This window comes from Aphelocoma coerulescens, chromosome 10 (genome assembly GCF_041296385.1).
Source record: "Aphelocoma coerulescens isolate FSJ_1873_10779 chromosome 10, UR_Acoe_1.0, whole genome shotgun sequence".
In the NCBI taxonomy this organism is placed as follows: Eukaryota; Metazoa; Chordata; class Aves; order Passeriformes; family Corvidae; genus Aphelocoma; species Aphelocoma coerulescens.
Window position 1 is genome coordinate 16,792,919 of NC_091024.1, and position 27,113 is coordinate 16,820,031.

At 42.0% G+C, this 27,113-nt stretch overlaps 2 protein-coding genes across 12 annotated transcripts in view; one reads left to right on the forward strand and one right to left on the reverse strand.

Annotated features, from left to right (window-relative positions):
- Nucleotides 1-15,271, reverse strand: part of LOC138116323 (C2 calcium-dependent domain-containing protein 4C-like) — a 30,865-nt gene extending 15,594 nt beyond the window's left edge. Inside the window, exons 1-4 of one of the 6 annotated variants that reach the window (XR_011154110.1) lie at nucleotides 11,274-11,469; nucleotides 8,267-8,371; nucleotides 7,444-7,549; nucleotides 5,368-5,459 (exon numbers count right to left, since the gene is read on the reverse strand). The gene's annotated coding sequence lies outside the window, so the exon portion shown is untranslated. Of the gene's footprint in view, nucleotides 1-5,367; nucleotides 5,460-7,443; nucleotides 7,550-8,266; nucleotides 8,372-8,699; nucleotides 8,829-11,273; nucleotides 11,470-11,502; nucleotides 11,563-15,013 lie in introns of those variants that run through there. The other 5 variants (XM_069025522.1, XM_069025523.1, XM_069025524.1 and 2 more) reach the window with 5 other exon arrangements.
- A 303-nt stretch (nucleotides 15,272-15,574) lies between these two features.
- TLN2 (talin 2) overlaps nucleotides 15,575-27,113 on the forward strand; it is a 159,430-nt gene continuing 147,891 nt past the window's right edge. For 3 of the 6 annotated variants that reach the window (XR_011154108.1, XR_011154109.1, XM_069025513.1), the window contains exon 1: nucleotides 15,575-15,741. The gene's annotated coding sequence lies outside the window, so the exon portion shown is untranslated. Of the gene's footprint in view, nucleotides 15,742-15,780; nucleotides 16,123-19,720; nucleotides 19,832-27,113 lie in introns of those variants that run through there. The other 3 variants (XM_069025514.1, XM_069025518.1, XM_069025515.1) reach the window with 3 other exon arrangements.

The window sequence follows — 27,113 nt, forward strand, 5'->3', positions numbered from 1 at the left end:
AGCCACACACCATTTCCCCAGATACATCTGGTCAAACAGCCAGCTCTCTCCAATCCCTTCCCTAACTTTTAGTCAGGACACACCTCACCCAACATCCTCCATCTGAGTACTGCAATGTGAACATCCGTACTTCCTGAAAAGACACCAAAACATCCCTCACAAGCTACTGGCAATTCCAACCACTGATCAGGATGTGCAGAAAGCCACCAAATCTTCAGCCCTTGGGCCTTGCCGTCCTTGCTATCTGAGCAGCATAGCCTTTGAGACTTAAGGAGTCAGCTGTATGTCTGCATGGATGGGCTCTGGTAACTGGAGATTCAAAGGGACCAGCCCTTACCCCTAAAATACTAAGTGTTACAGGGTTAGCCTTTTCCTTAAATTCCAGTAAGAAAGCCAGTTACTAACATGGAACCTCACAGAGCTGAGCTGAAATTAAACTTCGGGGTGAAATTACAGATTTTATTGATCAAGACTAAACAATTTATGTTCATCACTTCAGTTTCCATTAATTCTGGTGCAATACAACCAGATGGTAGCTTGAAATTCAATTTCCCCACTAACATTAGTCCTTCATGTACTCAGAAGTACCTTCATTTTGTTCAAGCACTTAGTCACTACAGCATTTTCATTTGGCCCTCATTTCCCCTTTTTCACTGGAAGAAGCATTTATTCCCATCTGAGTTTAGCTTGAAATCTGACTTACGGCTTTCTCAGATAAGTGAAAAGTGAGTCCCAATGGAGGCCTGATATATCCTGGGTCTGTAGGATGAGGATTGAAGCAATAACATTAAAGATAGCTGCATTGAGGACACACAACTTATTTTAGAAACAAGGAAGCAATAGTGACCCCAGCCACCAGCAGGCTGCATCCTGGATTGACCCCTTGTTACATGTCATTCTTAACTTTCTGACACTCATTGAAACACTCATTTAAGATCTGTGCATATGGCCCCCTGTCTGAGGGTGGCATTATCTCAGTACCTGGTAATCATTTTCCCTGTACCCTGCAGTGCCTCAACACAAAGGCCCTATGGTAATGCAAAACCCTGGTTGCTCTTATTAGCTCACAACAGACTGCAGGCCCAGCTTTGGAGAGCTTTCAGCTGAGCAAATGGAAACCTGCCTTAACAGAGTGCAAAGCATAGAAAGAGGAAAACAAGGGTGAATATCAAGTGTAAGATGATTTTATGCTGTAAATCTTAACACAAAAAGGCTGCTCCTACTTACAGTAAACATGGTCAATTACTTCAAGAGGTTGAGTTCTAAAAGAAAGCTGTATCAGCTTACTTCTGTAGTTACTCACAAACTAGTAAAGCAAGTACCAACTTCTATTTTCTGGCGGGTTTTCTTGGCCAATCCTATATGAGGCCAATATCTGTCTCACAGAAAGGAGATACAACCACTGCAAGCATATTCAAGAGATGCTGCCCTACCATGTCCAATTCCCAGGGTGTGACATTCCTTTTACTCTCTCCTAGGCAAAGAGGCAGCTGTCCTTTCTGCTGTGTGTTTGAGGCACACATCTGTGGTAATCACTGTGGCACAGATGACTCCATATTGTAGCTGCAGCACTGCACAGCCTTCCCCTCCTCCTCCCTGTTCAACTCCCTGTGTTTTAGTAACAGAAGCACACAAGACTGCATTAACTTAGCAAGAGTGTGGAAGATAACTAGAGCATCATAACATTTACAAAATGGATTCCAGATTTCTAAATCTGTACATAAAGTGCAGTTACAAATCCTTTTCTCATCTGTTACTCCTGGGCTGCAGTCAACAATGATGAAAAAGTTCTGTTCAGGCAGGTAAGAAGCAGAAAAATCTCTCACATTTTTCCTAAATAATTACTTAAGTCTCTTGTCAAACAAGAGACTTAGGAAAAAAAGGTTTTTTCCTTTCTACTTGCTCCCTACCCCCTAACATGCACAATACACAAGAAGCTGCAGCCCTGTTTGCTAAGGAAAGTTTGAGATATCTGCAAAGCTTGCATGCCAGCTTCTGAGGGCAAAGGCTGGCACTGACAGGGGAAAGCACAGCTACAGAGCCTGTTCTGTTGCTGCAGGAGGGATACTTCTTCCTCCCTAGGTGGTTAAGAAACATTTAAACCATTCCAATTCTATAAGCATAAAGTAATACTAAGTAAAATTCAACTAGAACTGGTAAATTCATATTAGGATACAATTGAATTAAACATTTAAGGGATACAAAACATTTCTGTACAGGCTGTGTTTCTAATTTGTGTGGTATCTCTAGTTTGGTACTGTTACATATTATTGAAGGAATGCCAAAACCATTCCTAATGCAGGTGCTTAGACTTAGTAGTAGTTTTTAGTACTGCTTGCTGCAATACTGCAACTGCCTCACTATAAAGGTTATCCTGGCAACCTCAGGAGCAGTGGAAGGAAAAAGCCCAGCTCACTGTGTCACAAGGATTGCAGCTCCCAGTTCCCTAAAAAACAGCTGATAAAATAGGACAATTAATCCTCTGATGTAGCTATTGCTTCAGCACCATGCCAGCCATTTTTAAGATTCCCTAAATGCTTGCACAGAGAGAGAACAGGCCAGGGTTCAGATACCATCACATCTTATGGCCTTAATTCAGCAACACCTTAAGTGCCTCTTAGCCAAAAAACAGGGCTCTGCCTCACCACTTCATTGTGTACTTTCTCCTTGTCAGTACAGCAGTGGTGCCAGTGCTCACCAGCAAGCTGTAGGAATGCCCCGCAGATTCCAGCAGGATTTGTGCCCTCAGCTTCAAGAGGTGCAGGGTCAATCAGTAAAAGATAGCTTTTTCACAGACAGGACACAGACTAGCAGTGATGCCATGAAGACTTGAGCTATTTCAAAACTGCAGCAGGGTTCTACTGGCCTTTTTAAGTGATGGGCTCCTTTAGAAAACTAATCCTTGCCCATTGGATTGTTTTTCCTCCAAGAAAAAGGATACCACTATAAACATAACCAGATTTTCCTTTTCACTTTTGCCACAGTAAAACTCTGACTATGCTGCTATTGCTGAGACATTCAATCCTGATGCTGGCTGCTGAATCAGGGCCTAGATAAACAATTTGACACACAGAGCTTTGTCAGAGTGGTAGAAAGAAGCAATGCAAAGAAATCCTGACAAATAGGAAAGGGATCTAAAGGTGCCAATAGTTACTGAAGCTCTGCAAGAAATACATTTAACAAAGTAGGGTTTTTTTCAGTATTGTAACATGTAGATCAATTGACATCTAATTGCATGGATGAGTTATCCCCAGATACTGAGTGCTGTACATTGTGACACTTCACTGTCATTCCTCAAGGTGCAATAGTGAGGGGAAATTAATTTTTACCCCTGGTGTGGCAGCATTCCTGCTAAATCCATCAGTATTCATCTCACAGAGGTGGCTGCACTTAACACAGTGTAAGTAAGCCTCTATTATATTTAGCTATTTGGGAGAATCTGCAGTACAGACTCCTACATGGAAATCCAGTTTAGTGGCCACAAAAGAAATGACCCTTCTGGGCAGGGGAAAAGTATTCCATCTCAGAAAACAAAAACGGTTGGAAGTGTGCCACCGGAAAAAGTTACTCATTGGACTCAGCAGCAATTGGAGACATTATTACAATTTCCTCTGGATAGAATTGCAAAAAAGTAAAAGCAACACTTACTAATGACTGATTTTTCATAGACTGATTCTTTGTCCCATAGACTTATTCTCTATCCCTCACTTCCTCCACCAATGCAGAATAGGCTACTTCTAGGTCCCTTTACAAAGGCTCACAAAAGCACAAGAGCATTCTCCACAACTCTGACATCTGGATCAATTTCTCCATCTTGCCTCTGCTGTCTGCACACCACATAAGAGCCCACAACTTGCTGCTCCGCTGGAACAGAGGAATTTCTCCTCAGTTGTTCTGCTAATCTTTCATACTTCATTTCATGTGGGTCTAAGTTTTTTTGTCTGTCTGTAAATATCCATGGGTGTCTGCCACTATTCATCAATAGTTTTACGTGACAGTTGTTTTTTAAAGCAGTATCTATTTGATTTGTGAAGTGACTAATGAGTAATTGAACACATTCTGTTCAGAAGACACAGTGAATGCAAGCCAACCACCAGAGCTGGCTTAAGGCTTCTTATCAGAATAAGCCAACTAAGTTCTGCTGCCCCAAGGATGAAGTGCATATATTACACCCAGAGCTGGCATTTTCTGCCACAGAAGAGTGAGCAGGATCCAGCAAAGGCCCACATGACCCCTTTTTCCTGAAGTAGCTGCTGTTTCATACATTCTCATCCCCTTTCCTGGCAGCAGCAGCTGCCAGGCTGGTTTTCAGGGCTCTGCCAGGGCCCATTCTGCCATCCCTATTGCTGCCTCCTTTGCCTGTGCCTAGATCTGGCCCTGCCAAGCACCAAGAGAATAGTCTCATTCAAAAGTAACAAAAAATCCCCAGACCAACTCTTGTCTATGCTTTCTACCTATGCATATACTCTCATCTCACTAGAAATCATTTATCTAGCAATAATCTTATCTGAAAAGTTGAAACAATTATGTGCAGTACATGCCATTTACCCCTTAAGTTTAACTCTTACTGCAATCTGCTGCATTACATTAAAAAAAACCCAAAGACCTCTGCCCAAATTACCAAAGTCACTACTAATTGCTTCTCTTTGGTAAATGAAGTAGGCACATACATGCACACACATGTTCACAGACACCTATACTGCATTCAAAAGGCAAAGAACTTGTTTTGTGCTTTATTTGAATGATCAAATTTTTGAAAGAGTACTTAAAAAAAATACCAACTCTAAAGCCAGCTATGCACAATGCAGGGTGTAGAACAGCATGTAAAGCCTAAGTATGGACCAAGCTCCCATTAGGATATATGCCCCAGTGAAGTCTTAGTTCGTGCTCCATATTAAACAAGATTTACTACTCTTAAGAAATCCCTCAGTACACTTCATGAGCACAAGGCTAGAGTGATATAAGAGAACTTGTACTGCTCCCTTGCTTTGGGATACCTTTTTTCTTAGCAATTGACCACAAAATGCATAATTGTGCATGCTCATATGCAGTACATTCCAGCAGGTAAAGCATCAGGGATTTATCCACACAAGTTGCAGATCTCTCATTCCCCCTTCAAGATGAGGAGGGGGAGCATAACACAATGAAGACTAACCCATTCCGAAGGAATGCAAGTCTGCACTGAAACACTAAATTTTGCTCTTTATGTGATAAATACAATCCAAGAAGACCAAATAATTTTGCAGAACTAATTACATCTGTGGGAAGAAATCCATGGGTCCATTTTCCAGAGTTGGGACAAGCTGTCTCAGGTCCAGCCTTGCAAAGCATTCAGCTGTGGGAAGGAAGGGGTGGTTTGGCAGAAATAGTAAAGCTGGCTAGGGAGTAAGGGAAAACTGCCAAATACACAAGTCCTGATTACAATTAGTAGATTTGAAGACTCTTCTGTTATGAGATCTCTAAAATGGAAAAGAAAAGATTGGGGAATATTTAGCCCTGTTCTAGTGGTATAGCTGGGTACATTAGCTGCACCAGGGCATCCCACTTCATTTGCATTACACAGCAGCAGAAAAGCTATGGAAATGGCCCCTTTCAGGGAATAATGTCCCGAGAAGGGGGTTGATGGCAGCACAGGGCTGGCAGTGTGGCTTCCTAGAGAAATACAAGGGACCTGTGCTCAAAGCACAGTGTGGGACAAGGAGCAGTGCCAGCCATCCTTGATTTCCCACCACTCAGCAGGAGATATGGCAACTGAACCTAAATGAGGCAACCCCTCAAAGCTAAAACATCCCCCAAAACCAGAAAGCACAAAGCTGTCGCACAGCTGAGCATAAAACCAAGAGTCATGGCTGTTGCATTCATGTTCCCCCCAGACCTCAGGCATGCCAGAAGTAGTATAGTTCTCATTAGTAACTGCATTATAATTTTAAAAAGGCAGTTCAATCATTGACTTAATACATCAACAAGATACCATAATCAAAAGGTTTATCAATGAAAACACAGAAAAGGCAGCTTACTTTTGAAACAGTCTAAGATAAGGATTCATAGGACACAAAAAGGATGCACTGATCTATTTTTATAAAAAATAAATTACATGGAATATTGTATTAATTTTGTGCTGTCCATGATTTCATATGAAAAGTATGAAATTTTCATTTTACTGAGGAAAAATCCAATTTGCTAATCCCATGGCTAAAAAGCTGATTATATATAAATTTGACAATCATAATCAGAAATAATTAATTACATGGCTGAGACTTATTCTTATAAACCTGGTTTTGTATGCATGAACAAAATGCCGTGCTCTGATTAGAGCAGGAAGCAGAAATAACAGCACCAGCACAAATGCCTATAAAATGCCTCTGCAAATAAGAATGCCACAAGATCTAGACATCACTTCAGTTAAATACAGGCCATCCTGATGTGCACAAAGAACATGCACACAGGTAGAGGTTGCTTGCTCAGCACTGCCAACAAGGACTCCACTTGCACATTTACCCTAAAGACACATTATGCAGAAGTTATGAATTATGTATAATTATAGTCTCCCACTTAATGGCAGAAGTGGCTCTTTTCTTCCCACACAGACCTTATAAAAGCTGATCTACTTCAACATTATAAAAACCTGATGCATTCTTCAGCCATTTGGATAGCATTGGTTAAACTGACCTATGATTTATTGTAGAAGACAGATTCTAAAGAACCTACCACCCTCTTTACAGTAACTCCTTTTTATCCTCTAAGTTACTGATTGTATAGTTCTATGCAACCACTTTGTTTATGGACCAAAATTCCACCCACACACTGCAATCCCCTTCAGAGCTTGAGACTATTCAAAGCATTGCCACCAGCTGTGAGGAAGAAGTTCCCTTATGTTTTCCCCCCTTCAGATTTTAGGTATTTGTTAGCAATACAGGAAAACACCATTGAGCAAAAGCACTGGTATATTTCCAACACATAAAACCTATGCTTTTGTGTACATGTACTGCTTAACAAAAACAAAAAAGATTTCTCCTGCTACTCCTGTTTGAGTAAGTTTCAGGATTTGGTTCACATTTAAAAAAAAACAAACCAACAAGACACCCAACAGGAATACAAATATCTAGAAAGACACCCAACCAGATTCTCAGGTATGTGAAAAGTTAGTTTAAACCAAGGCCAGTAAGTGCTATAGAAGAAGCACTTGGCAGGTCTTCCCTCTTGCTGTGGAAAAGGCCAGAATCACAAGTGCAGTACATATGACCCCACCTGCTCCTGCTCACAGTTCAATGCTCACCTTACACCTGATTGCAGCACCCACCCCAGTTCTTAAGCATCATGGTAACAAGGAAAGCACCAGAAACATCAATCAGGAACAAACAGACTAAGGAATCCACATAAGCAGCTTCCTGCCAGTACAGAGGACAAATGTCTTCCTGTACTCTGGCCTACCACATGCCTTACCTTAGAAGTAACCACCCCAAAACACAGCTCCATTTTCCTGTGATTTCATTCCTTGGCTTTCCAGTGGAGATCAATAATCACAGCAGTGCTGGCTGCCTGCAGAAGCCTGGGGCCATGCCATGGAAATCCCCGTGCGGCCATAAAGAGAGCACAGCAATTGAACAGGAAGCAGAGGAAGGAACAAAGCTTATCTAATACTTCAGCTCCACAAACCCCAAGTAGTGCTAAAGTAGCACTAAAGTAGCACATGGCCCCCAAAGAGGATACTCCAGGATGGTTTTGCTTGAGTGAAAAGTTTGCAAATAAAAATTGATTTGGAAGAGTTACACTGCTTGGACACATGGAGTTTACCCTGTAGGCCCAGATGCTCGCATTTTATTAAACACACACATTAGAGGAGATTTGCAATAAAGAATAGTGCAAACAATGCCAATTTTTCTTTGGCAAAACTCCAGCAGGAAATAATCCTGTGTCGACTATAGCTCTGTCCTCTGGTACCAGAAAGACTCAGACAATGCATCTGTTAGATTCATTTAAATATATCCAAGTCTGCATTTCATTGTTTTTAAAGACTTTTTCTGTTATAAAGCATAAATAATCAATAATTCTTAACACTAGAACAACACGATAAAAATGTGGTACAGCCCTTACCAGTCATTGAAAGAGATTATAGGAAGAAAAGGAAACAGTTACATGTCTTCAAACAAATAATTTAGATAACATGCAGTATAAGGTAAGGTGCTAACAACATGTCTCATTTTAGAGGTAAAGATTTTTGTCTAACACCAAATTACCCTAGTTAAGGAAGTACAATAAAAATTACCCTTTATTCCAGAAACAGTTAATATATTGTAACATCTGGTGATCCAGGGAAAGAGCAATGCATTTCCTAAAATACCTGGCATTGTTCCAGTGCTTTATCAGCATCCTGAAAATACAGGCAATTGAAAAAACACCCATTATTGCTGCATGATATGAATTTCAGACAAAGCAAAAAGTTCAGCATAATTCCATACAAGTCACATCCAATTTGGATCACACCATGTAATAGCCAAGTAGTTTAGAAGGCTGAATTCAGTCTTCAAAACAGTAATAAAATATGTGTAATTTTCATGTGTAATTTGTACAGCAAACTTTATGTTTTGGATGTGGACAAGAAAACAAGAGAGGGTCAGACTTCTAAAAATAAACACTAAGTTAGTAGGCATTTTTAAAAACAAATGTGGAAAAGCACATATATGGCTGCTCAGGAATACCTGGAACCCAAAGACTCTGTGCTACTTTCTGTTCATATTGAGAATTATCACATGGATGTGAGTTTGTGGACAACAGTCCTCATGTTTATTTTCTGATCCTTCTTGCAGCACTCTTAAAAACCTGGAAATGTTCATCAGACCAGAATGCAGTTCAGCTGTAATCAGAAGTGTTAATATGTTTATCAGAAGCCACAGAGACTTATAACCAAAAGGCAACTTGTCCCTTCTGAGGGACAGCATTACAGAAAACACTGCTGTTTGGGAGTCAGAATTTCTCTGATGATACAAATCATCAGAAGATCATGCTGCCCAAGGGTAGCCAGACTCATTGACTCTGGGATCAATTTATGACCCTACCACTGCATGTGCAGTGTCAGACACAACTGTGAGGGATGCTACTCTGGTTCTTAGTCTCCTGACCTCCCACATTGCCAAATCTGTGTCCCATTAACTTTGCTGGGAGTGACATTTTCTGTGGTAACCAGATTTGAATTAAAAGCCTATCCTTCATTCTCTTGTAGCTGTTTCCTTGAAGTTTAGGTACCAAAATATCCTCTTTGTTTTCTGCTATCTTGGTCTCAAGAGCTTCTTACCAATGATGTTAACCCCAGAAATTTATTTTCTCATTTAGAAATAGCAGATTAGTTTGGGGTTTTTTTGCAGACACAACTTCCATAAAAGAAAAATACAATTTCTTTTCCACATTGTATTTTGCAACCACAGAGCTAAAAAATGAATTCTATAAGATCAGCTGATGCTACTTTGACAGACAGTGCATTGTCCTTTTATCACAACTAGAATTAGTAGAGCTAAGAAAAATTGTTAGATCATGACAAGTTTGCTACAATGCTGTGCATTTCCTAGAATACAGTAACCCTTCAGCATAAGATGAGACAGACATGACCCCTTCAGTTTTTAACATCTTTTTTAAGGACAGACATCCAAAGAGAAGCTTTTCTAATAAAATAATTTCTGAAAGTTAGTGCAAAAATCTAAATAGTAAGATTCAGCAATACTGTAATGCCTCTTAGTAATAACCTACTTCCTTACAGAGCTGGATCTTTAGCAGGACCAGTGAAAAGTTTACAGAAAGGTCCAATTATTACAAGAATAAAGAAGCCCATGTAAATTAAGAACATGGTTGTTGCAGCATAGTAATGCTGTGGGTTTTGTATAGTGCAATGGTATGGAATGGATAAAGTGGACATTACCAAAAAGGCAAACAGTATTCACACCAGGCAAGCAGCAAAATTGCCATCCCCAATTTCACTTCCCTCTCACATATGCAAGACCCTCACTGAAGGTGTTGGACATGAGATATGGCACATGCTATTTTACACCCACTGGTGGACACCTGGCAGCTACCAGTGGGGGTGAGTAATTGGGAAGAAAATCAGAACCATCCTCCTTCCCCTATGCCCTTGTCCACCTGTAGCACAGGGGGCTTTTACTGCCACAGTCCCTCAGCTCAGGGAGATCTTGGGATGTTGCCCAAGGAGGGTAGAGAGGAGATAGTTGTGGCTCTGATGAAGTCAGATGACAGCAATAAGACTCAAGATTGCAGAAATAATTTAGTTTTCATAAAGCCCATTAACTGCTCGCAATTGCAAGCACCATGGTATCAAGAAGACACCAAAGCAGCAGAAGTAAGCAGTGCAGTTTAAAATACCTATGAGTACTGAAGAAAACTCTAAAGAATCTAGAATTATGTGAATAAACAGAACATATGCTCCCTTGTCAATAAACTCGGATAGCAAAGAGGGGCTCAAAGAGGAAAAAAAAAAGCCTAGGTACAAATACTAATTAGAAATTAATCAGCTCAGTATCAAAATAGCATTTATCAGCTAGAGTTCATTGGATTCACAAATTAAAGCTAAAAAGACACTGGAGAGGGCTGTACAGATCTTGAAAAGCATAGAGTTATAATGATCCCGAGTGTTGGGAAATAGAATTATTGGGATCAATAAAAGAACTATACAAGCAATAAGCCTGTAAGCAAAAGGCCTGTGTAAGAAAGACTCTCCATGAGAAAATTCTTGTGTGAAAAACAGGGCTGAGAACAAGAAGGGAGTTTGAAAAAGTACAGCTGTGGAGATAAGACCCAGAGGGAGGAGGATGAACTCTGAATTCTTTTAATTATGACATAACTGTAGAAGCTTGCCAATGTAAGTCCAATTAGGTAGAAGTAGAAGTAGAAATGCGCTTTGATAAGTTTTAAGCCACTTAAGAGTTAACAAGCTGGTATACTATATAAGTGCCTCTGGATCACTAATAAACAGAGTTTTACTCTTATCAACCATATTGGCTGGTCTGCAAATTCCTCCCCCCACCGGAGTCCCTGGGCTCTCTTCTTCTTTTTACTTTCCAACACCAGAGGAGGCCACAAAAACCCTAAAGAAATTAGTAATCTTCTTACAAACACTTAAATAGGTGTTAGCCAAGCAGAGCAAAGAAAAAATTTCAGTCTATGAAGTTACAGCTTCAATAAATATAAAGTCTAGATTACAACCCACTTGTTTATTGTGACCAAAGAGAGCAGAACAAAAAGAACCCATCTAAATTAGCACCACAAACCTGGACTAGGTTCTTAGAGAAACTTCCTAGCAAGCCTGGTAGAACACCAGAACAAACTACACCAAGACACTACAATATTCCCTAGTACAAGGACTTTAACAAAGGGAAAAAAACCCACAAACCCTCCCCCCCAACAAAACAAAAAACCCAGAAGCCACCATACAGCACCCAAACAAAAGCAACAAGACAATTATTAGGATAACAGACGAGCCCAACAAAAACCCCAAACCTCTAGAGACTACATCAGCAAAGGAGAGCCAAGAAAGCACAAGTCCAGGGCTGAGCTTATATGGAGCTCCTGGCCCACGTGAGCAGAGGGGGTGGGTGGAGGCCCCAGGTGAGGTTGGTCAGGGCCATTAAGGCTATGAGAGCACTCAGAACCATTCCCACCTGCTAATGCTGAAGTAATACTAGCAGTGCTGAGATTTGCTTAGTATTACTGACCAAGGATAAGTTTGACTCATTATAAAGGTCATTTTTATAAATATGTCTTCAGTATATCTTGCAAAGCTACCCAATGTATTTATTAAAATAGTCTTGTCACACACACAGAATCTAGTTTACAGACTTGGGTATGATTTAGGCTGCATTTTAATGGACTTGTTCTGAGATAGTGATTTAAAATGTATTTGAAATGACAGATGGGAAAATTGTTTATAATGTACTTCTTTGAAGGTCCCTGCACACAGACCGGTTCACCCAAAACATCAGTAAATATGCCAGTGCTGCTCTCATCCACAGGATATTTTGAGGACCAGAATGCCAAAGTAATTGCAATACAAGGATTAACAGAGGGCTGTGAACAAGTATGACAAGTATGACAGCATTTAGGGATAGTTTGTGTGGGTGCTTCATGAGTGTTTTGGGAGATTGTTTAACATCTGTCTCCTGACCTGTGGGAAAGGCAAACCACTGGAGAACAACCCTGATGTTCACACACCAGACCCATTTCACTTTGAAGAAGGACATTAGATTGTTGTAATTCTTTCTCTGATAAAACACACCCTTAAAGTTCTGGGGTTTAGTAATTAGATGATGAAAAGATAAGGTGTTAGAATAGCTGGGATGGCAGGAAAACATAACCTTAGAAGTGAAGTCAGGTGTCCAATAGAATATCTTAATTTCAAAATGTTCTCTGAATACAAATAAAGCCTAGAATTATTTTTTATGTTATTTTTCCACTCAGCCACAAGAAATCGTAACCATTACTGTCACAGATGGTAATTGCAACTGGAGTCAGATTTACTCTCAAGAGATTATTATGCCATGCAGATACTAATATCTCAAACTCCAAAGCTACAACTGGTAAAATCAGTTCAACTATACTCCAGGAAACCACTGAAAGGCTGAATAGGACAGACAGACCAAAACTTCTGTAGAAATGCTAAAGAAGTTTTGGGTCTTGTGAATACTTTGGTGTAAGTGCTTTCAGATCCATCTATAATGTTACTATTATTTTTTTTTCAAGGGAAATGCACCTATCTGAAATTTTTATGAGCTGAAATACTGTAAAGAAACCAGGAAGCTATAGTTCTGTTCTCTATATCCACTGTACTGAAGAAAAAAAAAAAGTATATTTCTCATTACTGAAATAACAGAACTGAATCTCCACAGGACAGATTGACAGAATACCTCGTTTATTATTGCATTAGTTTTATCAAGGAGTCTTACTGTAGAATGCAGGTATGTGCTCAGACCACCTCGTATTTGATATGATGCAAACATAGGGGAAAAAAAAAGCTGGTTTTCCCCAAAGCAAGTCACTAGCTGGGTACAAAGGGAGATAGTAAACGTGTCCAGGGAGATAGTAAATGTGTCCAGACACACAGATGTATTGGGAGGAGCAAGACACAGAAATTATACAGGGGAGCCTAGTCTTGACATTGCACTTCATATTGTAGTGAAATTTTGTTCTTTGAGATTGCGGGGGTACTTTTAGTGACATTTTGATGAAATCTCTTTGCAGAGATTTCAAAGTAGCTATTTGGAGGTCAACGCAGCACAGAGATTTAATCAGGCCTCCTGTGAGCTGAGAGGAAACAGAAGAACACAGAAATGACAAGGGCAATAGAGACTGGAATTGTGGCCTTACATGTTACTATGTAAGAGAACACATAGGTTAGGAAAAGGTTTAAAAATTAAGGCAGAAAAAGATAATGCAGTCAAGTATAGTCATGGAGTACAAGAAGTTTCTCTTGAAGCAGTATTGCAGCCAGGAAATAGGATAATACTGCATGAAGAGAAGAATGAAATTTATCATCATGTATTTTTTAAGAGGGAAGTTTAAAGGAAAACCACATTGTTGGAAGCTTATCATCATGGTAGTAAAAGGCCAGGGAAAAACCCAAACCAACAGCCAACAAACCAAAACACCCCAAACTGCTCTTTATGCAAATGTTATGGCTGTTCACTGGTAACTTACATGTGCAAAAGTACCTCTAAACCACAAGAAATACTTTAGTTATCACTTCTTTTAATAACAGATTGGATAGTATCTTTTTAGTAACAGATGATAACAATAACTCATTTGTAAAACTCGTATATTGTCAAGTATTGGCAAGTTATAAGGCAAATCCTGTGTAGCCTCTATTTTAGTTAAGAGGGCAGACACTTCTTGTTCGTTTGATAAAGCTGGCACAGCTCAGGGTAACTACTAGGGATGTTAAAATTGTGATGCTTTTAATTCTGTAGGGTGGGTGTATAAAATAATCTGGTTGGGTTTTGTATCTACAGACTGTGTTAAGCACACCCACCAAGTGTGTTGATACAAGCTGTATAACTGTGTTGGACTGTGTCACCATGCATTGTGCATTTAGTGTCTTAAGGTTGATTCGTTGGAGCAAGATTACTCTGGAAGGCAAAACAAGCTGTATACTGATGCAGCTCTTTTAAGCTGGTTACAAGTAAAAATATTTACTAATGCCTGTACGTCAGCTAAATCAGGTTAAATTATTTTAATTGCACGATTTTAAACTGTTGTAGTTTTACAGACAGAGGCCTCAGTATATATGGCATTAATTAATGTAATGGACCTAAGTTGGAGTAGATATTCATTTTTTCATATTTGTGTCAATATATTGGTGAGAAAACCATTTACACAACTCTAACAGTGTTAGAACTGTTCAGATAATACCAGCTGTGTAAGGGAAACCCTGAGTCTCCTTTACTGCTACAGCAGTTCATTTGTTGCTGGTGTTGGATCCTGGCCTGTGTCAGGAACAACGTGGCCAGCAGGACAAGGGGTGTGATTCTTCCCCTGTGCTGGGCACTGGTGAGGTCACACCTCGAGGTGTGTCCAGTTCTGGGCCCCTCAATTCAGAGAAGACATTGAAGTGCTGTAATGGGTCCAGAGAAGGGCAATAGTGCTGGGGAAAGGTCTGGAGCACAGGTCCTGTGAGGAACAGCTGAGGGTGTTTAGCCTGGAGGAGGCTCAGGTGTGACCTTATCATTCTTTACAACTCTCTGAAAGGAGAGTGTAGCCAGGTGGGGGTCGGGTTCTTTTTCCAGGCAACCAGTAATAGGACAAGAGGATATAATCATAAGCTACGCCAGGGGAGCTTTTGGTTGGACGTAAAAAGAAATTTCTTTGCAGACAGACTGATTAAACATAGGAATAGGCTGCTCAGGGAGGTGGTGGAATCACCGTCCCTGGAGATATTCAAGAAACGACTGGATACGGCCCTCAGTGCCATGGTCTGGTTGACGAAGTGGTGTTCGGTCGTAAACTGGGACTCGATTACCTCAGAGGTCTTTTCCAACCGAATGGATTCCGTGACAGCACGACACACTCCGCGGGCGGTCCGTGCTGCTCTCTACGCCTGGGGACCGGTACCCGCGCGTTTCTGTGGCCCTGGCCCCGTCCCCACCGCAGCTCCGCGGAGCCAGGATGCGGCTCTGGGGGGCCTGGCTGGGCGGGTGGCGCGCGGCCCCGCGCGCGCTGAGGGGCCGGCCGGGCGCCTCGCGCCCCCACAGCGGCCCCCGCTGGTGGCGGTGCCCTGTGGGGTCGTTCTCCTCCCCGTGGGGCTGCTCCGGCCTTCCTCCTCCTTCCCCTAAGGAGCTGCCGTGCCCTGGCTGTCGTGGTGCCGGGCGGGCAGAGCGGGAACGACGCTATCTCACCGCCTGGGTGAGGGCTGCGGCCGGCGGAGGTGCCTCTCCCTCAGGCTCAGGCAAGAGGGAGCGCCGAGCCCTTGGCTGAGGCGGGCTCTGCTCCCGCCAGTGTCCGGGCGCGGGGTGGGAGCCGCGGGTCCCTCAGAGCGGGCCGGGCGGAGGGCGGTGGAGCGGCCCGGAGTGATGACGCGCTTCCTGCCCTCCCCGGTGGGGGTCTGCGCCTGGATTCCGCAGCCGCGGCAGCTGCGGGCGGCGGCGGCCGAGCTGGCGGGAGCGGGCAACAGGCGAGCGGGGGAAGGGAAGGAAGCTAGAGAGCGGCGGGGCTTAGACGCTCCGCAATGCTACAGTAACAGCGTTCCCGGTAGGAGCCTGGGAGGACCCTTGTCCTGCCCCGCCGTTGCACGTTGCATAGAGCGTGTGGTCTGTGCGGAGCCGCCGAGAGGGGGAAGACTCGGCGCGGGGCTGAGCGGCGGGAGCGCGGAGCCGCTCGGCTGCCGCGGGGTTCTGGATGCGGGCAGCGCGCTGTCCCCGAGCAGCGGCAGCCGCCGGTCGCCGGTGTCCGTCTCCCCCGCACAGGCTCGCCCGCGGGTAGCGCTGCCCGCCCAACAAGTTGCCGGTTCCAGGGAGGGCAGCAGCAGCCCGGGCCAGTGCTGTGCGGGCTGAACCCCGGGAAGAGGAGAGCGGTCTCGGCTCACCTATCCTTCGTCAGGAGCCGGGCCAGGAGGAAAACAGCGATCTTTCGGTATTTCCCTGTGCCATATAGGGCAGGAATAGGAGGAAGGTGCTGGGGCGGCCGGTCCCTCGCATCATGCCTGGGGGAGCGTGGCTTGGCCGGGGGTGGGTTTGCCCGGGCAACGGAGCTGTTCGTTGTTGGGCGCTATTGGCAACCGCGATGGAGAAAAAACCTTTTCGCAGTACGTGGTGAAGTGACGACCTCCCAAGGACGATCCTGCCGCGTCTGCATACGCGTGGATCTATATCCATCTATCTGTGTCTCTGTCCGCATCTTCCCACGAGAGCGGTGGGACGGCTAGGGTGGGAAGCGGGTCGCAGGGCGGTCCTGTAGGGCCACCCCCGAGAGGAGGGAAGGACTCGGCCGCCCCTGCGCAGCGTAGACGAGGATGGGTGGGTGGCTGAGCCGCGCTGCTTCGCAGCCTCGCCGTTCCCCGGGGCCGGCCTGGGGCGTGCAAGGGTTCAGCGGCTCCGGGCTACCTGCCCGGTGAGGCTTCGTGTCCAGGGCTGAGCAAAGCGCAAAACCTCTCTTGGTGCGAGGCGGCACTGTGCTTGCAGCGGGGCTGTCCGTGCCCCGGGCTGGGGTCCGCCTGTGTGTCCTGACACCTCTGTTTTCCCATGCCCTCCTAGCAGATATCTGTGGGGGCAGTCTTGCCTTCGGGTGTTTGGAGATCCCCGGCGCAGTGTTACTGCGTGGGAACACCTGACTGAGAGCTGGAGCCTCTGCTGGCTTTGTGCTCACCTTCTATAGCGCTTTTGTTCTGCTGACCAGCCATTTCAGTTTTTTTAGGCTTTACTTTTTATGTGTTAAAGTGCTGCTATGACGTCTAGGTAGAAAGATTGTAGGAATGTTCATCGATTGAAAAAACCTCTTGTAAGATTAAACAATTGTCCACTTCCCTCCAAATATTTTTAAAGTTTATTTTGTAGACCTGTATTTTGGAGCCAAACTTGAGCCATATTAAATTTCAAGGCAGTTCTGTGTTTGGAAGTATGTTACTTAGAGGCATTGGGGAGTTCTGCATTCTCAGGAAAGCCCAATCGCTATGGAACAATGTCCCTAGGATTTAAAAACAAAGAAGCAACACATTTCTGAGATTTGTCTTATGTAAAACATGACTCATTTGTATGTATATGGCAGTGCGTTTTAAGTAGGAATGCAAGCTGCCAGTGTTAATTAAAATACCTTACAAATTGTAGTATATGAAAAGCTTTCATATCTGTATGGTGTAATGGTCAGCCATACTTCCAACAGAACAGCTGTTAGACAAGTTAACTGTGAGTTAAGTTGGCTGAACTACCTTTCCTGCTTTAATTTTCATAACGTGACATTTTCAAGGGAGATTCAAGGTTACCACGCAGCTGAGGAGGGAGGGGGCGTGTCTCTTGCCTCTTGGAAGTACATTTCATTTGAGTTTCATAATGCCTCATTTAACTCACTGGTCACTGCAGAAGTAAAGGGTTTAGTGGAATTCTAGCTTATCTATTGGTGACAAAATTATTGAGCTTATGTAAGATAAGAATACTTCTTGTTTCTGGTTGCCAATCTAAGTGGGTTAACTATGGCAAACTTGGATAATATTCAAGTTCTGAATCTCAGTGTAAAGTTAGGTAAAGTCTACAGCCATTTCATATAGGATACCCATTCATTTTACTATTCAGATTACAGCAGTTTATCCTGAATAATTGTCCTGTGTGTTCTTAGAGTAACATCTGTTGCATGATATCATGTAATGGAATGTAGTACAGCCTAATTTAAGTTGTTTTGAAACATTGCCATTGCACTGTAGTAGTGCCTGAGAAGGCGAGAGGTTTTGTGGTGTGTGTGATGGATAGATTGGTTACGAGTAGACAGTATTGAGAAAGATGAACTTGCATTTGAACTGCATAGGATTAAGTAATTTTACTCTGAGCTTGGTTTGTTTTACAGTTTTACTTAGACTTCTTTCATCATTTGCCAGCTAATGTAATGACTGAATTCTGCTTATATTAGGAAATCCATCTACAGTTATAACTATCAGTACAAAACACCACTACAGTAGAGTCAAGTCTTATTTTGGAGTGGGAGGAGCGGGCTTGAAAGAACTGTCTAGCTGTGGCATAGCTTGAACTGCATGATGACTTAAAAGTTTTGCTGTGAAAACTTTCTTTTATTTGGTATTGTTTCTTCAAAGATTTGACTCCACATAGCAAGGATGTTCTGAGGCATCAGTATTTGGATTGTCACTTTATATGCTTACCTATATAAGATGTATCTATTAAACCTGTGCAAATGTAGTCTAGATGGCTTGCAAAAATGGCAGTACTTAATTAGTCACCACATCTAGACAGTAGTTCAAACATCTCACCTCCATTCCTTTTTGTGGCATTGTAGTGTAAGATAACTGTTGGGATATTAGTGTTGTATGTTCATGAAATACGAGCAATACTGTTCATTGAAGTATCCCTCCAATCCATAATTTTAGCATTATAGTACTGAAAGCACCATTTGAGTTGATTCTCAGCTGCCAGTCCTATCTAACCCTTGGAGATTTTGGTAAACTGCCAAATAGATATCTTAATATTATTTATTTTTTTCTTAATATGCAGAGTTTCTTGCTAAGCAGTGCTTTCTAGATGCTGCCTTTGTACTGGGTCCTAATTAGGAAAGAAGTGTGAATGTCTTTACAGACCACTGTACCAGCTTTCAGAAATTATTTTTTTTTCCCTGCTTTTGAATCTTTAAAAGTTTTGGCAAGTCTGCTTATGCATGTCTCTACAGACAATAGAATGCTGATGCAAATTGCGAACAGCAAGCAAAATAGTTGGGTATTGTTGCAAATGGGGGGAGGCTGTCTTAATAAGGCTTACTCTTCATTTGTTTACTTTCGGATTTTAGTGTTTCAGTTGGGACAAATAGAGCTGGAAATTGCAGTTTGGTAGTCCTGAAGGAGAATGCAGGTTTTTGCTTCCAGGGTTCTGCTTCTGACCACATATGTTTATAAAAATACACATTGAATTGAACTGCACAATTTTTTGGGAGAGGGAGGATACAAACTATGAAGCAGAGGGCTTTTTCAGAGTAGTTTGGCTTACAACTTCCAGAGGCTGTGTTAAGGAGAATAATCTAGGGTTTTGCAACTCTGTGGATGAGATTATGATTATGGACATCATGCTGTGTCTTAAGATCTCTTATGCTTTATTTTTGTTGTTGTGAATAAACAACCTATTCCTTTTACACAATTAATGGCTTGAAGGTAGTCTGAGCTCCTTAGATGTGTAAGTGCTGATCCACAGCATGCAGTGCAATCCGGGTCTGATCAGTGTTGAGAGAATTGTGCCTTTTGTCTCTGGGTGCAAGGAGGTTACGCCTTTGGAGTGAGGCTGGTGTGCTTGAGGATGAGAAGGTGATGGGGAGCCTGTGCTTAGTTTTGACACCAGACTTGTAACTGTGTACAATGAATTTTGTAGATTTCTGTCCCTGCTAGTGCTGCTGAAAACCCATTTCACAGTGGAGAACCATTTCCCTGGGTGTGCTATGTGCACACATGCTTATCTTGGAATTGAGTTTGAATTAGCCTGCATACTTGAGGCAATTGTGATAACATTTTGATATTTTTCACTTCCAGCTGCAAGCTGGGATTTCATCCCCAGAGATACACCCCCTCGATTCTCAAAGCTGCGCCTTTTTACTCAAGCATCTTCATAAAGCTAGAAAATGCACTGACTGCCTTCACAAGGTGAGGGTGACTATACAACAGTAAGTCTTGTCTTAAAATACCTTTACAGTATTACAGTGCTGACTTACTTGTAGTCCCTTTACTTGGCAGCTAATGGTTGAGTCCCTGCCAAGATGGGCCAGGCTGGCACTTCAAACTGCCTTCCTTTCATTCTCAGTAGGTAGCTCATCTTTCTGTGTTTGGGCAGCAGGAAGAAAGTATGGGGTGAAGTGAACGGTAAATGAACCTTGTGTCTTTCTCTATGGTAACTTTTGTAAGGTTGTGATTTCTTATTTCTTTATGAAAAAGTGACATATAACCCAGGAACAAGCAGGAGGCTCTCAGTCTTCTAAATCACAACAAATAACAATTGAGGTGATAAAGAATCAATGGTACTACACGGGCTGATTACTTTTTTGAGTTGAATAACAATTTACATTTGTCAGCCATGGCAGATTTGTTGCTCTAATATATTGAAGTGTTTATTGTTTTGCTGAAGTATTTGGTGTAGTGGTGTGAAAACCTCTTAAACAATGATGTTGCCTTCAGCTTAAAAAGGTCTTCAGTTGTGTAATGCTTTTCTTATTACATATTCTTGTTTATTTTCATAAACTGATCTCTCTTTACCTTTCTTGAGAGTTGGTATCTGTAACTTGGTTAAGTAACCCTTTGTCTCAGCAACCTCAAGTCCAGCCTATCCTGTGGTTTGGTTTCAGTTGTGTTCTGTACTAGCGGGATAGTTCTAATTTTTCTGGAATGTGAGATTTAAAGTTTGTGTACACATGACATAAATATAAGCATAAAACAGTTCCAAAAATTGCTGGCTTGAATTTGTACAGCTGGAAACATTAATTAGGCTTAAGTAATTTACGGCGACTACCATTTACCTTTGCTCAGTTTACATGTGCCAAGTTGTTGCATTCCACTGTGGGGAGCTGCGAGGAGTTCTTTTAAAAATGGATGCTCAGGAACGAAATTAAGCCAAACGAGGCATACGTTATCATCTGAGAACCGTTTATTGGTAACGAAAAACAAAATAAAAAGGAGTTACCCTACTAATGAGGGCTAGAAAAGACACAGCAAGACTAAGGAAAATGGGAAAGGAATGGGGGGGGAGAGAGAGAGGGGACAGGGAGAAAAAGAGGGCGTTACCACCAGCGAGCCAGGGCAGTGCTGTCGGCGTCCAGGCGGCGGGCGGTACCTGCCTGCCTGCGGACGGGCTGGGTCTGACCGAGCCTGCGCGGCTCTCGGAGAGGCGTGGCTTCACTGGCGTGGCTCCCGCGGCGACGGCGCCGGCCACGCGGTGAGTGGGTTCTCGGACGGGCGGACCAGGACCCTGGACAGGGTCACGGCGACCGGCTGGATCGGGGCGGCAGGATTGGATGCAGGCAGCCCAGGCAAAGACGCGGGGCGAAGCGGCAAGGCAGCGGTCAGAGAGGCAGGACAGCAGGTGCGAGGGCAGGAGAGCCAGAAGGAGGCTGGGGCCAGGGCAAAGGAGGGAGTGAGCGAGCCGCCGAATGAACACCAGCGAGACCCCCGTGAGCAACACCGCAGTTAGTTTTTATACCCCCCGGCCCCTCCCAAAGTCCGCCTGCTCACAGGGAACCATTGGTCCAGTCCAACCTTTCTTTGCTGTCCGTTGGTGGAGACCTTTTCGCGACCTGATTGGAGAAGCCCCTGCACAGTGTCTCCTACTGACTGCCACATGGGAGATGTTGCTAGGCGAAGTCCTCCCAGAGACAAGGCTAGTTGCCTCCTGCGCTTGGCACATGTGCATCCCTCTGTCACATACCTGTGACAACCATTGTTGAGGCATAACAAAACTGAATTGGCTCCTCACACAAGTGCTGTGTAGCAGGAAAGGGCAAAGTGGCACTTGGCAGACAGAACAGAAGCCGGAAAGACATTATTAAGGTCTGACAGAAGTGATGGTGCCTTTTTAAGAAAAGACCTATGGTAGTAGGAGGGATGGTATCAGGAATGTGATGGTGGTGTAGCACTGAGGGGCATAATCCTTAGACACAATAAATATGTTTAGATACCACGACAGAATCAAAATTTACCAATGGACCTATAAATAAATATATGAATAAATGAAATCAGGAAGCCCAACTTGAATATTTCAGTTTACTATAGCTTTCAATTTTTGTAATTCTTGTTTTTTGTAATTATTCATAATTTTTGACAGAAAGATTTTCTTAGATGGTTTTTTTTGTTGTGGAATAAGGACACATCTGTTGACAGGGGCGTATCTGAACTCCTGGGGAAAGGATCAAGTGGGAGTCACTGCTGCACAGCCAGCACATGGGGTCAAGCAAAAGGAACCGGTGGTGTCTCCTGGGTCAGGGTATCAGTAAAGGCCCTGGTACAGGGAGGAAGAGATAAATGTCCAGCTTCAGTTGAAAAAAGCAAAGGCTGTGGGAAATGAGATCACTCTGTTGTGATGTTTAAAGTATTCTTTGGAATATTATGTGCAACAGCTGAGGATCTACAGACCCCAGGCAAGAACCCAAGATGTTGTAGTATGTACCAACCTTGAAAAATATTTGGTGTTTTTTAATTTAAAAAAAAAAATCAGTGCTGTGTTTGCAGTTGTGAGTAAGGTCAAGATAAGCCTGATTGTTGCTGGGTTGTCTGTTCAGCTGCACTGTCATGCTAACCAGACTTAGAAACAGCTGAGGAGTGTAGGTGTATGTACAGAAGACTAAAACCTGCGAAGAAGGGGTAGTAAAGTTTGTCTCGTGACCATGGGCAGACCAGACTATGGATTAAGTACAGAACAAATCCAGACATGAAGAGGGGTTGCAGGGGGTCTCATGAGTTTTGTCTGAGGCCTGTGTATGTAGTGGACCTGGATAAGTAAGGGGTCTATTGAAATGGTTCACAGGTACTGTATGAATGAGTGAAAATCTGTTCTCTCTCTGTCATGGGCAGAGAATGTTTTTTCAGAGTTTTCATGTCAGAGCTTTAGCTGACTGTGTAATACCACTCCCAAGGGAATGGCAGGGCTTTAGTGATGAAGAGATTAGGCAGAAAAACACCTTGATTGTGGTACAAGTGTGTGGTTAAGGTGAGCTACTTATGCAGCAGTAGTTGGAGGTTATTTAACACAGATAATGGAAGCCTGCAAGTGGTAAGAAGGGTATATGTGGCCTGAGGAACCAAGCAGACCAGTACTGGAGCAACTGTAGGGCCAGGCTATGAAAGTGTCTCAGTAATGAGTGTGAATATCTGTGTGGGAACAATGTGTTCCTGCCTTAATGCTATTATCATTCCTTTTCAGAGATAAATTACAGTTTGAAGTGTTACAAATGCCATCTGCGTGTGAGGGCAAAAAACCTCAAGTACTTTCTGTTGAAAACTAAAAACAAAGCACTGTTTTCCATGTGGATCTTAGTATAATCAGCCATTGCCTTAACTTCTCTGGAATAATATTGCTGGCCTACCAGGTCTTTTAAGGCAGTGGTTTCCAAAGATTTTTTTGATCTCATGCCCTTACCAGTAAAAGATTTATGAGCACACCCCAAAAATGTGTATTATTTATAAATTTACACACATACTATTCTACTATTATTATACACATTAAAGAACATACACAAAAAATAGAAATTAATAGAGGACAAGACAAATGGTTAGAAAATATGTTTTATTTTTTACCAAAACCGTTTTTTACTTTCATTAACAAATAATTCAGTGAGAGCTATGTGATTGAATGTGCCTCTCTAAATTTTTTAAAAATGTTGGTTCATCACTTGTGTACAGCCATTTTAAGGGCTGCTTATAGGTTCAGCTTATTTCAATACTTGGTTTTAATGGCTGTCCTATCCAAATGAGATGCCTTACAAAGACAGATCCAAGTAGAAGAAGTGCATTGTTGGTTTTGCTTGCTAAATCATGATACTAATTCTCTACTTCCATACACTAACTATGCAGAGGTTCTTCTTGGAATTCATCTATTAAATTTCCATCTTCCCTGATGTCAATCAGTTGTTCTTGCAGGCTAATGGCAAAATGTTGCATTCTTCTCTTTTCCTGAAGCACTTCTTTTGGAAGGTTTTTAAACAGGGTTTTGGGGGTTTTTTTAAGATTTTAAAGTTTAGGAAATTATGTACAGCTTTCAGAGGTTTTTATAGGAGGTTTTTTTCAGTGGAAACATTTCCAAACATCTGTTTTCAAAACAGTCTCTGTAGAGTGAGTTTCTTATTGAAAGCAATTACTCTCTTTCTCCCTGTTAAAATGTCAGCTTCACCTTTAAGGGACACCTTAGGTGTGTCTTTATTTGAAAATGTCTGGTAGGTAGTATAGTAGACAGCCCCTTGTCATCACAGAAAAGATCAGACAGTTTTGAACAGTTGTCTTTGTAGAAAAAAAACGCCTAACCTGTCGTTATGTTTGACAACTCTTTTAAGCTCTTTGTCACAAGATAAGTAACAAAACTTACTGTGGGAATATGAATATCATGCTTGCTCTCCATCTTCTTACAAGGTATTCTACTGCTTGAAGATCTTATTTTTATAAAATTACATAATCAATGACATCCTGTAGCACTTGGTGCACTATTGCCTGCAGCATTGCTACGTTAGTTTATCTATGAATGATGCGGTGAAAGAATTTCACGTGTGGTTGTGGAGTGACTGCTTTAACTGGAATAAAAAATAGAAGGATTTCAGTGTAAAGGTTACAGATAAAACCCCATAAGTACACTTGCACAGTTTTCTCATAAAACATTGTTTCTATTAAAGAAATAATTTACTATCGAGTCTACTCTGATACATCGTTCCTGGAGTGACTCACAAAAGAGAAGTTCCCAATGTGTTTCACTGTTGAAACAATCCAGCATATACCCTAGGATGAGATATGTAGGAAACATCTCTAAGGTCAGCCAACAGTGTAGCACACCTCCCACACTGCCTAATTTGTTCTGATACTTGTTTCTTCAAATCTTCAGCTCTTTCTGTGAGTCTTCCAGCAGTATTTGCTGACAAAGTGCCATATTGTCTTCCATGTATTATTTCAGCGATTTTTTACTGCAGTAGGATAACCAAATGTTTCCCCAATGGTATATGCCTCTGTCTCTTTTGCTGCAAAGTAAGAAGCCTTAAAAAAGGCTCCTGAAGATTTGCCATTAAGTTCAAGTGGTTGGGATTTTTTTAAGGGAAGTACTATATTAAGTATCACATGACTTGAAGAAATGGTAAAGATTTGTCCTCACCTCACTGGGTACTTAATTTTTAAATGTCTTGCTAATCATGATGGCTTCATATATCACTATCTAGTATCTCAAGGCAAAATGTGTATTTAGGGCAGGGTTTATCATTAAGGATGATAGACATAACTATATTTCAAATAGTTATCATCATAATTTCAATTTTTTTTGCCAACTTTTTGTCAGATCTGATTAGATTGTTGATTTTACCTCAATGTGTGTGACAAGGAGCTTGTACTGGGAATAGGAAGTCAGTTGTTGCATATGGATTTTGAAGCAAAAGGAAGATCTGTCTTGGCATCTGTGTATCTGACATGATAACACTTCAGAATCTTCAGGATCAGAGGTGATTTCAGCAAGATTTGCAGCAGTAGAGAGCCCTAAAGGCCCTAAACTACTTGTGTATTTTCTTGGTTAGAATTCCTTGCCTTCATTTGTCTCATGTTACCATACTTGAAAATAGGGTATTTAGTTACGTGGTCCACATGTGTTGTGACAGCATGCAAATTTCTATAAGCATGCCTTTGTGAATTGTGGCCTTTGGCTGTGCTAGTTAAACTTTTAGAAATAAGCATTCCTAAATAATGGAAGTTTTGTTTTGGTGAGTTTTGTTGGTTTTGGGTTTTTTGCTTCTGGGACTTGGAAGAAGGGACAGCAATTCTTCTAGTTTGCTTATAGCAGCCGACATAGTGTAGTTCCCATCCTGCCTGAGGCTACAGCAGATAAATTCCAAGTACCTGCAAAACATCTGCTATCAAGCACCAGTACTGTCTTGGTACCTGCCCAATAAGTATATCTTTTTATGTACAGCTCATCTTTCTGCAGCTGCCAAGGAGTGAAGTACAATTTTAGCCCCTGAAGAAGATGCAAAAGCAAGGTGGGATTGCAGATAATTGTGCTTTGGGTGAAAAGAGAAGATAAAACAGGGAGTTGCTTTTTAAAAGTTGTTTACAGGACACTTAAAACCAAAGGAAGAAATGTAGAATGAAGGCAGAAAACTATAGAATAGAAAGAAAAATGAGAAAGCTTTAAAAAAACCTGCCAGCTACAGTTACAGCTTTGTAAAAACTGAAGACTTCTAGTAGTGTTTATTGACTAATTGTTGTTTTCTTTTTCTGGACTATATACTCATGCCGGATTTCTTGCTTCATGTTTACCTTTCATTATTTTAACTAGAACTATATTACTGCTTGTGAAATACTCTTTGTGTTATGATGACCAGATACAGAAAGCAGCCGTGTCATCACAGAAACAGACCTTATAGAACAGTTGTATTTTATATCTGCACTTGTTCTGATGTCTTCAATAGTTTTGCTATTTCCTTCTGAATTTGAGTTGATCTCTAAGAACTCTCCAATTCAGCTTTCTTTTATTTGGGACATTTTTCTTTACATGTATTCTATGGGATCTAACTCTCCCATGACATGTGATGAGTGAATCAGGATGCTGGAGACTTGTGCAAGTGAAATTTGTCTTCCTTCTGGGCCTCTAGTAGAAGTTTTGTTTCTCGCTGGTCAGTCTACAGATGCTTGAAACACTTGTACTTGTTAGGAGTTGCCATTTGAAATCTAAGCAATTCATACTTAAGATATCTCCAAGTAGCTTAGAATTAGAAAAGATTTCTTGCAACATTAATGGGATATTCAACTAAACAATAGGAAGATGCTTCTTTATAAGTAATAAGCTAATGAAAGCCTAGTATTTGTATAATCAGGCTTACCTGAGGAGTATGACTGTCTTGGCAGTAAGTTACTGGAATGCAGCCTTTTGACAGCATTGGAGACAGTCTTATGTTTTGGTGTGAGTGGGTCAGTGACTGTTGGGTAGTGAAACAACTGCACATGGGGTGGAGGAGCTGGGGCAAGTAGGACAGGCCAGTCTAGGCTTCTCTCTCAGAGTTCTTGTTGTTAGGGAATGCTGGCATGAAACCAGGTCCTTCTCCACGATGCATCTGATGCAAAATGGGGTTAAACTGAGCTATTTGCATGAAAAAATGAACAATATAAGGCTTGGTGAAGAATGTAAACAGGTGGATCTGGGTCATTGTTAGGTATACTCTGGTTCCATAATGGATGTCTTGGGAACAATGAAATGAAA